General features: G+C 42.9%; 1 pseudogene; it reads left to right on the forward strand.

Annotated features, from left to right (window-relative positions):
* The first annotated feature begins 11118 nt into the window (after positions 1-11118).
* Positions 11119-11450, forward strand: LOC118670319 (annotated as a pseudogene).
* The last annotated feature ends 469 nt before the right edge of the window (positions 11451-11919 follow it).

Raw genomic sequence — 11919 nt, forward strand, 5'->3', positions numbered from 1 at the left:
CATTTTTTATTTTTCACATTCACACTTTAAAATTGACGTGTAAAATAATTTAACGAGTTGTAAAGCATTACATTCCTAGCATGTTGTACATATTGACTTAAAAAGATAAAAGTCACATGACTTCTTTAAATGTATGTAATGGGCTGTAAATACCACAGTGTTACCACGTAACTTCTTAGCACTGGGACATTTCCCATCGTTTTTCTCCATTCCACTTCCCCTGTAAAATTTTATCCTACCAATGTCAGATGTTTTCATGCTTAACTGTTTTTTATTTGTTACCACTTATAATTACCATTCATAATTCTCTGCAGCAAAAATATATTTAAATTTTAAAATTTCCTGTGGCCCCGAGGCTTTAGGAACTGAAAATTTCTAGATTGTGTGATCAGGATAATAACTATTAGAACACAATTATTAAAAACAACATTAATATATTATAATTTTGAGGGACCAAAATCTAAATTTTCATCAATGAGTGAAAAATAAACTAAATATGGTATATTTATATGATAGGATGTACAGCAACAAAAAATGGAATGAAATATATATACATTAGCATGGATGGATTTGAAAAGCATCATTTGAGTGAAATAAGCCAGGCATAAAAGAGTATATACTATATGATCCCGTTTGTATAAAAATCCTAGAAAATGCAAACCAATCTATAGTGACAAAAAGCAGACTGGTCATTGACGGACTGGCAGTGGAGGGAGGGACAGACTGAAAAAGGTTATGAGAAAATTCTTAGGGATGATGAAAATGTCCTATAACTTTAATGAGATGGTGAGTGTATAGGTTTAGTCATTTATCAAAATTCATAGAATTATTACATATAGAGTGGAGCAAAAGCAGGTCTGCAGTTGTTTGCATGGAAAATAATACAATAATTGATAATAATACAAGAATAAACTCTGTTTCATGTATTCACAGTTGTAACCCACTTTTGCTCCACCCTTTGATGTCAATAAAGTCAGTAAAATACGTTCCAAGTTTTTATAAGTACTAAAAAGCAAAATTTTATTGGAAATATGAACAAGAATAAATCCCTACCCAAAATAGTAAAAATCTCTCAATTTCGAACCAAAGATAATAGGGCTGCTGTCAACTCACCCCTCCACCCCCATGTCTGACTTCATTTCCTATCCTACTCGGCTCATTTTCCCACTTCTCACTCGCTAGGCCACGTGCCCACTGCTGCAGCGTGCTTCTCTCTTCTTTAAGTCTTTCCCAAATGTCATCTTTCCAGTGAAGCCCTCCCTGACACCCTTTAAAATGGTAACGTGAACCTCCATCCTCATGCTCCCATCTCGCTGCTCGCTCTCCTTTTTCTTTATTCCGTAGATCTTAACACCTTTTAATACTGTGTCATTTGCTCATTATATTTAGTACTTACTGCCGTTCGGTATAAACTCCACCAGGCCTGCTTTGTTTGGTTTTCTGTTGTACCTGGCACACACTCAGCACTCAGTAAATGTTGAATAAAGGAATGAATGAAAGTAGACTTGACGAATTTTTTTAAATTTAACTTTATTTTGTTAACCTTTACCAGAGAATATTTTTTTCCATTGCTTTTCAGAGAGAGTGGAAGGGAGGGACGGGGAGAGGGAGAGAGAGAGAGAGCGAGAGCAAGAGAGAGAGAGAGAGAAAGAGAGACAGAGAGAAATATCAATGTGAGAGAGACACATTGACTGATTGCCTCCCACACACACCCCAACCAAGGTGTGGGGAGGGAACCCCCAACCCAGGTACGTGCCCTTGACCAGGAATTGAACCTGTGACCCTGCGGTGTGTGGGCCAGCACTTAACTACTGAGTCACACCGGCCAGCGCTAAAACGGAAGACTTTTAAAGTTAGTATATATTTGTGTCTATAAGATCCCTCATTAAACATTTTAAACTTCTCGAGGGATTTCTCTGAGGGTACCCTGTCTGAAGCAAAAAGAAAAAGAGAAAACCTTCAGCTCAAAGAGGTTGATTCAATGGAGTTCAGGAGAACTCAGCATAGCCATGGGATGAACTAACTTCAGTGAAAACACAGGGTCTTAAATATGAGGCAGAGTTCTGTGAAGCTAAGCACTCTTCTTCCTTGCAATGAGAATGCCAAAATCTGGAGGAAAAGTACATTTAAGAGAAGGCAAATTTAGGATGGGCTGTAAAGATGTGCTGAGTTTTCCAACTTGAAGTACATGCAGCATCATTAGGGAGGGTCCAAATTCTTACAGCCTCTAAATAGTTGGTTGTTCACATAAACCAAAAGAGTAGAGCAGGCCCTGACCAGTTTGGCTCAGTGGATAGCGCATCAGCCTGTGGACTGAAAGGTACCAGGTTCGATTCCCAACAAGGGCATGTACCTTGGTTGCGGGCACATCCCCAGTAGGGGGTGTGCAGGAAGCAGCTGATCGATGTCTCTCTCTCATCGATGTTTCTAACTCTATCCCTCTCTCTTCCTCTCTGTAAAAAATCAATAAAATATATTTAAAAAAAAAAAAGAGAGAGCAGATGTGAAGCAGGAGACAACTCGGAAGCAGGAGGAGTGGGGGAAGGAGGTTAACCTTCCGGTACGGCTTCTGTTACATTTCAACTCTTCCTTTGTGTAACGTGAGAGCTTTGTGCTTTCAGTCACACCACTGAACAGTTTCTCAGAACCCTTCTCATTTCCAAATCAGAGGAAAAGTGTCATAGCTTAAGTAGATTTCCGTGTTGCTCACATTAAGCACCCAAACCCGAGAAATGGAGCAGAAAGCCAGAAGCGGGTCAGGAGAAACTGGCCCAGTTGCAGGGTGATTGTCTGCATTTAAAGGGGCTACTGAACTCTGGAACAAATCAAGTAGACAACAGTCTCTAGGAGGTCCCACCCAATGGCCCAATTAAGGGTGGGGTGAAGGTATACAGATGGTGGCAAATAAACACCTGAAAAGATGCTCCTCATCGCATGTCATCAGGGAAATGCGAGGTAGAACAACAACGAGATACTATTCATTACATGCCTATGAGAATGGCCAAGACACAGAGCACTGATGACACCAAATGATGGCAAAGATGTGGAGCAACAGGGACTCTCATACGGTGCGGTGGGAATGCAAAATGGTTCAGCCACTTTGGAAGACAGTTTGGCAGTTGTTTGTTTTTTACAAAACTACTCTTACCATACAATCCAGCAATCGTGCTTTTTGATATTTGCTCAGAGGAGTTGAAAATGGATGTCCACACAGAAACCTGGCCATGGATGTTGATTGACAGCTATTTATAATTGCCCAAAACCTGGAAACAACCAAGTGTCCTGAGGTGGGTGAGTGGATAAATACGCTGTGGGACAGTGGGACAATGGAATGTTATTCAGCGCTGAAATGAGATTAGCTATCAAGCCATGAAAAGACGTGGAGGAACCTTAAATGCATATTCCTGTGTGAATGAAGCCAATCTGAAATGGCTGCATACTGTATGATTCCAACCAGATGACATTCTGGAAAAGGCAAAACGATGGAGACAGTGAAAATATCAGTGGTTCCCAGGGGTTAAAGGGGAGGAAGAGATTAAACGGGTGGAGCACACAGGATGTTTAGGGCAGGGAAACCACTCTGTATGATACAATAATGATAGATACATGCCATTGTACATTTGTCCAAACCCATAGGATGTGCAGCACCGAGAGTGAACCCTAATGACGCGTCCTTTAGGTTCATCAGTTGTAACAAATGCACTACTCTGGTGGGAGATACTGATAATGGGGGAAGCCTTGCCTGGGTGGGGGTGGGGTATATGGGAAATCTCTGTACCTTCAATTTTGTTGCAAACCTAAAATTGCTCTGCAAAATAAAGTCTATTTTTAAAAACAAACCCCCCACCAGTTCTAGGCTCCAACCCCAGACCTACTGAGTCACAATCTCTTAAGGATAGATCTTTTCAATCTTCATTTTCAGCAACTAATCCAGATGATGCCATGTCCACTAATATTTAAATCTACCGCAACAGGGAGCGCACATATGCCTCTTCCTCCGATAAGACTGCGCAGTTCAGGGACCACTCAGTACCCACTGGTGGAGGCTGAAGGCATCCGAGGCAGATGGCGAGCTGGATTGGACTCTGGGTGTCTTTCATCCAGCGAATGTTCTCCCCAGGTTCTCTCTCACTTTATCAACCTCAGAGGGTGGTGTAATATACATGCTGTTCTGCACCTTGATTTTTTTGGTATTGTTTTACATTTAGCCACATATCAAGGCATAGAGAGCTGCTACTTTTTTTTTTTTTTTAAGACTGCACTCTATTCCATTGTATGAATAGACCATAATTTTTTATTTAAAATATATATTTTTTATTGATTCCAGTGAGGAAGGAAGAGGGAGAAAGAAATAGAAACACCAATGATGAGAGAGAATCATTGATCGGCTACCTCTTGCATACCCCAAACTGGGGATTGATCCCACAACCCAGGCATGTGCCCTGACTGGGAATTGAACCATGACCTCCTGGTTTATAGATTGATGCTCAACCACTGAGCCACACCAGCTGGGTTATACCATAACTTTTTAAACAGGTTCCCTAAAGATGGTTTCTAAATGATTGCTGTTACCAAAAAATGCTGCCATAAATAGAGTTGTACCTGTATGTACATGTTATTTTGTTCCTCTGTGAATATGTCTGTAAGATAAATTCCTTAAAGTGGAAATGCTGGATTAGAGGTATAGGCATTTGTAATTTTGATTTGTGGTGCCAAGTTGCCCTCCACTGAGGTAGTACCAGTTACATACCTGCTAGCAATATGTGTTTACCACATAGTTTTTAAATGGCTGTATATTATTCTATTGTAGGGATTACCATAATTTATTTTCTGTCTCCTGTTTGTGAATATTAAAACTGATTCTCCAACCTACATGTATTGAGCTCTCAAAGCTACACTATTTTATTCTATTATGACCAAACTATTCAACATGGGGGATTGGACAGTCTTGGGAGGATTCTTGTCGTTGACTTGTTATTGTTGTCATTATCATAACAAAAGCGCTGCAAACTATTTTCTAAATGTCTCTCCATCTATGATCTCACTTTTGTGGCAACGCCCCTGGGACTTTCTTCTGTGAACCCAGCAGGATGACATCCCTCAAGTCAAGTTCCAAAGCTTTGAAGCAGATCAGCAGATCAGGGCCCCCTAATGACTGATTACACACAGCCCTGACCCCACACAGCTTCAAGCTTGTTGTTTTCCGCGGCCTTTCATCCCTGCATCCTGAAGATGAGCCCCTCTCCTCCCCAGTGGGAAAGCAAACAGTGGGGTGGGAAGAGCGTGATGCACGTCCAGTCCCGAGGCTGGGCCAGGGGGAGCTCTCTGATCTCTGCAGTGACTTGTTTGTAAATCCCGTTCCCTTCATGCCAGAGGACCCAACAGAGAAGTGGGAGGGGGCAGCGCTGGCCCCAGGGAGCGGAAGGCTTATCAGTATGAACAATACAAGAAGTGGTTCCTGCTGAGCATCTCCAGCTTGTCATATTTAGTTCCTCTCTAGCCTCAAACTTGGATGGTTTCATACTGTTTGTTAAAGAGTTCCCAAATATTTAGAGGTTCTCAAAGATGGCGGCCTTAGGTAGAGAGAGTTTTCAGGAAAGAGTGCTACAACGCCAGCCATGATGGCCGTTCCTCATGATTCTCCTGGGCTTCTCAATTAGAAATCAGAGTGAGATTGAGATGCTACTAGAAATTATTTTGGCCTGAGACCCATGCATATTTAAATCCTACTGACGAATAACCAATAAGGTCATATAGTCAAGGAAAGTAAGCAAAGGAAAATAGTAATGCTTGATGGATAAAAATGCTTTGACCCCCCCCCCCCCCCCAATATAAACAACTCAAAAGAAGTTTTCTAAAGAGTAGGCCTATTCTAACCCAGCTTCTCTCATCCAAAGATCCCAAACCGCAGTTCTGGCTTACTGCAGCGTGGCCATGAGGAAGGAAGAGGGAAGAGAGGGAGGTGACTATGACTTACTTCTTGTGAGCATAGATCCTGGACCTTAGCATTTTAACAGCTTGGAAGGAAGACAAGAGAAGCACACTTCCATGGGTGCAGTATTGGGGGAAGGCATGTTCCAAGCATTATGTAAAGATAGATTAAGAAAAGTCAAATTAACGATACTGACAGTTAAACTCTTTGGTTTGAGGTCTACACTTTTATCTATCACTTGTGTAAATGAGTCATAATTTAATTGATCATCTGCTTTTCTGATCATTGCGCGAACCCCCAGGAATACTTACAACGTTCCCACTCTGATTACGAAGGAATAAAAATACCCTGTGTCCAGAGGTCTGGGTCAAGAACACCTTGGTAAACTTGACCTGGATGGCCAGTGGCTGCATCGTTTGGCAGAGCTTTGATGTCCAATTCAGTGGGTTTTTCCATTTCGGTGAAGTTCAAACACCCATCGCTGTTTACCCCAGAAAACGACATCTCCATGCGTCCCCTCTCAGGCGGTGCCTCAGCATTTCTCGGTAGCAGTTTATCCCACAAACATCAGAGGGCAGCATTGGACAAGGATTCCACAAGTCCGAACCTCTCTCCAGGTCAAACCTGCCTGCATGCTCCATTGGGCTAGGTAGGCTTTCCCTTCCTTTTTCCTGCTTCCACTTCCATTTTCAAGCCAGAAAATGCCTTCCCCTGTGGCTTTTTGCTAGCCCTGTCCCCTTCTTCCTCCAGGACACAGCGAGCTGGCTGGGTTCATAGCGGAGCAGTGCTCAGCCTCCCTCCTCCCTCCTTTCAGGATGCCTGTCTGTACAAATAGGCTGGAAAGCCAAAAACTCGATTCCCTGGTAGTTAAGGTTGAAGCGTGGACAATCAGATGCACTTGTGGGAATTTGGAAGACAAATGTGTGCACGGAGAAGCACTGTTGCTGCTTCCGTTTGCTGCGGGCTGGCGTGGTGTGGAAGGGTTGGGCCCTCGGCTGTGGCTTCACAACATCCAGTCACCAGCTCCATGGGCGCCAGGGCATCGGGCGCTGGGCATGCAGGTTTGGCTGACGCCGGTCTAGCAGGAGCAGTGCGCCTTTGAAGGCAACAGCTGCAGCCCTGGGGCCTGGTGATTTCCAGTTGCTGTTTAGGTGGTGAGTTTCTGGAGCTATCAATTCCAGAGCAGTGTCCTGATTCTCTGGCTTCTTGATTATGGCAGGGTAGCTGGCTCCTTGGCAGGCCAGCTCTGCCATCTGGGAGCCACTTCAAATTTGCTTTCTCTAGCCCTTCCAATATTTTATATGCGCGCAATTCTCTGCATTTCTTAAATGCCTCCCTGCTTAAAATAGCTGAAGTGGTTTCTGTTTTCTAACTGGCCCCTGAATGATGCCCTGGCTGAAGGTAAGCAACAGCTGCAGCCTAAATTCAGCACCGTGATCCCGCTCTCTCTCTGATCTTCGTAGCCACCAGGTGAATGGAAATGCAATGCCACCCCGGAACCTCTGGAGTGACAAGTTCCTTCTTCCCGTGTGGCTTGTCCCACTTCTAAGGCAAGTGACTGTGACCCCACCACTGCCACTAGTGTAATGGGTGTGAGCGGGCGATCAAGCTCACAGCTGTAGTTCATTCAATCATCATTTCCCCAGCAGATGACACGGGACAGTTCGAAAGCCTTAATAGGAACCGTTCTAAGAAGGGCAACTTCCCTGGTCCCACAGGTACAAATGGCCTGACGGGTTGTGAAATCCGTGGCTTGAGGCACCTACAGATCCAGGGATGCCTGCCGACTTCCTCAGCTGTTCTACGTACATGCTCTGTGGATGAGGCACAGCTGGGGTGTGTTCACTGGCACTACTCACACACTAGCAGGACAACTATCTTAACCAGTGGTTCTCAACCTTGGCTGCACATTAGAATCACCTGGGAATCTTTTTAAAATCCTGATTTCTGGGCCTCATCCTCCGGAAATTGTTTCTTTGTTATGGGGTGGGGCCACAACATTAGTAACAAAGAAACAGAATTTCTGGAGTATGAAGCCCAGAAATCAGGATTTTAAAAAGATTCCCAGGTGATTCTAATGTGCAGCAAAGGTTGAGAACCACTGAAAACCCATCTGACCTAACGGGATAGCTTTTCAACAAAATACATCTGCTTATCTGTGCTTTTCAACAGCTTTTCTTTCTTTCTTTAAAATATATTTTATTGATTTTTTTACAGAGAGAAAGGGAGAGGGATAGAGAGTTAGAAACATTGATCAGCTTCCTCCTGCACAATCCCTACTGGGGTTGTGCCTGCAACCAAGGTACATGCCCTTGACCGGAATCGAACCTGGGACCCTGGAGTCCGCAGGCCGACGCTCTATCCACTGAGCCGAACCGGTTTGGGCTCAACAGCTTTTATTGGGGCATTTGAAGTCCAAGGGTCTTTCACATGAACCCCCAGGATACCACCACTCTTAGAATGGCACCCAGTTACTGTAGCTGGTATATTGAGAAGCACACTTTCTACATAAGATATGTGGAAAGACTGCTAATTCAACCTACAGCCCACAAAGTCAACCTCTAGAGTTTGATTTTCAGGGAGTCACAAAAGGAAATTCCTCACTTTTCTGTGACCAGCATTCACTAAGAATCTCTGAGTCTTGTAACTATGGGGCTAAGATTATTGTAAAAATTGGAAAAGGACTCAGGGATTTCCAAGCACTCAAATCCCTCTTAAAAACCCACCATTGAGCCCGGCTGGTGTGGCTCAGTGGTTGAGCATTGACCTATGAACCAGGAGGTCACGGTTTGATTTGTGGTCAGAGCACATACCCTGGTTGTGGGACTCAATCTCCAGTGTGGGGTGTGCACGAGGCAGCCAATCAATGATTCACTCTCACTCTGAAATCAATAAAAATATATAACAAACATCCCTCCACACACCATTGAAATGCTATTGCATAAGCAGTTCTATCTTCCTTGTCTCCAGAAACTGTTCTTTCTCCAACCTGAGACTCTCTTCCAGGAGGAAGCTAATGATTCCCTTCATGCTACATCTATTTTCAGCCGTTTGGGGACTAGGACTAGATCCCATTTTTCCTGGGACCATAGGCAAAACTGGACACTTCAAAAGAAAGTTTATGTTCTGAAAGCATTGTAGCAATTGGCTAATTTATATCAGCAACTGCAGTTTTTGTTTTTTTTTTAATATTTTATTGACTTTTTACAGAGAGGAAGGGAGAGAGATAGAGAGTCAGAAACATCGATGAGAGAGAAACATCGATCAGCTGCCTCCTGCACATCCCCCACTGGGGAAGTGCCTGCAACCCAGGTACATGCCCTTGACCGGAATCGAACCTGGGACCTTTTGGTCCGCAGGCCGACGCTCTATCCGCTGAGCCAAACCGGCTTTGGCAGCAACTGCAGTTTTTTGTGTGGCTCAGAAGCATAGATAAGGCCAAATTTGTTTGTATAGGTCAGTGATGGTGAACCTTTTGAGCTCGGCGTGTCAGCATTTTGAAAAACCCTAGCTTAACGCTGGTGCCATGTCACATATAGAAATTTTTTGATATTTGCCACCATAGTAAAACAAAGATTTATATTTTTGATATTTATTTTATATATTTAAGTGCCATTTAACAAAGAAAAATCAACCAAAACAATGAGTTCGTGTGTCACCTCTGACACGCATGTCATAGGTTGGCCATCACTGCCCTACACCTTGCTCCCTGGAACCAATGTTCATATGTGTTAGGATCCTTCCATTGAAAACAACATAAATCAATTGTGGATAACTGGAATGGTGTATTGGTTACTAGGGTAGGCTTTCCTGGGGACAGATGCTGACTCTCTCGCTTACTAATTATGTCGTTGGACAATCAAACTAATCTCTATTTGCTCTCTGTAAAAGGAAATAATAGAAAGTCTACACACTTCATAAGGCATGTGAGGAATAGGTGGGGAATTCATGTGAAGAGTTTGGCACAGAGCAACTCTTCAATAGATTTCAACTGTGATTTTTATTTCTACCTGGCCTTCCTTGCATTTCTCAAAAGAATTGTTTGTAATCATTGAACAGGTAAATCCCTGAAAACAAATAAATTGTTTCTAAATGAACACTTGTAATTTGCAGTGTTGCCCTTGTGGCATGAAAGTTGGAGCTTCTACTTGAAACCGTTTGTGTCATTTGGGTCCTAGAGTAAACAGACCCCGAGACAAGGTTTGGAGTGCAGGAGGTTTATTGGGAGGTCGTATCTGTGAAAGATGAGGGGAAAGAAGCGGGATTTGTGATGTAGCTCTGACACCTGTGAAGGGAGAGGAGGTGGAGGCAGGATTGGGTAGGGAGAGCCTCAGACCATGATTCAGATTTGACAGAACCTCGGCCAACTCAACAGGGAGCTCCATAGCAGATTGCACGTCAGAGGAATATGCAGAAATAGCCAGGCTTTGGGAGAGCATGGCTTTAGCTTGCAAGTTAAGGCAGCTTAGTGCTTAGACAATCATATACTTGACAAAGTGTCCCCCCCTGATATTTTGAGTACCCACCTGGCACCATACATAGTTATTTACAACATTATCAATTATATTGCCTATGCTGCAATTCACACTCCTGTGAACATTTTGTACTGCCAATGTATAGTTCTTAATCTCTTTCTCACCCAGTCCCCCAACTTCTGCCCCTTTGGCAACCATCTGTCTGTTCTCTGTCTCTAAGAGTTCATTTCTATTTTGTTTGTTAATTTATTTTGTTCTTTAGATCCCACATATAAGTGAAATCATGTAATATTTGTCTTTCTCTGACTGACTTATTTCACTTAGCGTAAGTCTCTCTCCATCCATGCTATCACAAATGGTAAGGTTTTATTCTACTTATGGCTGAGTAATATTCCATTGTAAATAGGTACCATCACTTTTTTTTATCTACTTGTTTATTTATAGGCACTTGGGTTGCTTGCATAGTTTGGCTATTATAAATAATGCTGCAGTGAACCTAGGGGTACACATATTCTTTTGAATTAGTGTTTTGGGTTTCTTCAGATATATACTCAGAAGTGGAATTGCTGGGTCATCAGGCAGCTCCGTTTTTAATTTTCTTCTTCTGTGGAATTCTATGTTATGTTTTCAGTCTTTGACTACCTATGCTGCATTGCTGCTCTTCTGCTCTATGTTGGTTACCCAAACCTGTACTGGGATAGTTGAACACTTCCCGTGGCTGACTTTGTTGTTACTCTTGTTGCCACTTTCTTGTGGCTGGTAAGCACTTCAGCCTGGGCTAAAGCTCTGACAGATATTAAAATAGCTACTGGTCACAATATTGTCCAGGGACTTGCACCCTATAATCTTCAAAGAATGATGTGTTATTTTGGTTCTGTGACTAGTATGGGATCCTTAATTGTATCTGTGATCTTTGGCTTTCTGAATATGATATTTTGGGAAGAAATACATGGTTTGTGTACGAAGAGACCAGCTTACATTGTCCATCAAATACTTCTGTTTCTCATAGCCAAGAAGGTATTTCACTTACTACCGGAATATAATTAAGGGAGAAGTACACTATATTAAAAGTACGTCTATACTATGACCTGTGGCCAACATCTTCAGAAGCATTATTTGTTTCTAATAAAAGAAATGGGCCCTGGCCGGATGGGTCAGTTGGTTGGAGCTTAGTCTTGTACAGCAAAAGGTTGTGGGTTCGATCCCCAGTCAGGGCGCGTTCAGGAGGCAACTGGATCAATGTTTCTCTCTCTCTCTCTCTCTCTCTCTCTCTCTCTCTCTCTCTCTCTCTCTCTCTCTCTCTCCTCTCCCTCCCCCCTCTCTCAAATCAATAAAAACATATCCACAGGTGAGAATTAAAAACAAAAGTACCAGTAATGGCTTTCTAAAAACACCAAAACACACACGCCACTTTTAAACCAGATATGTTGTTTCATTAAAAGTGTACCCTAAGAACACTCCTTCAATCCCTATTTCTGGCCACCTACCTACACCCACATTCATCAACTATCA

This window comes from Myotis myotis, unplaced genomic scaffold, assembly GCF_014108235.1.
Source record: "Myotis myotis isolate mMyoMyo1 unplaced genomic scaffold, mMyoMyo1.p scaffold_m19_p_15, whole genome shotgun sequence".
NCBI classification, from domain to species: Eukaryota; Metazoa; Chordata; class Mammalia; order Chiroptera; family Vespertilionidae; genus Myotis; species Myotis myotis.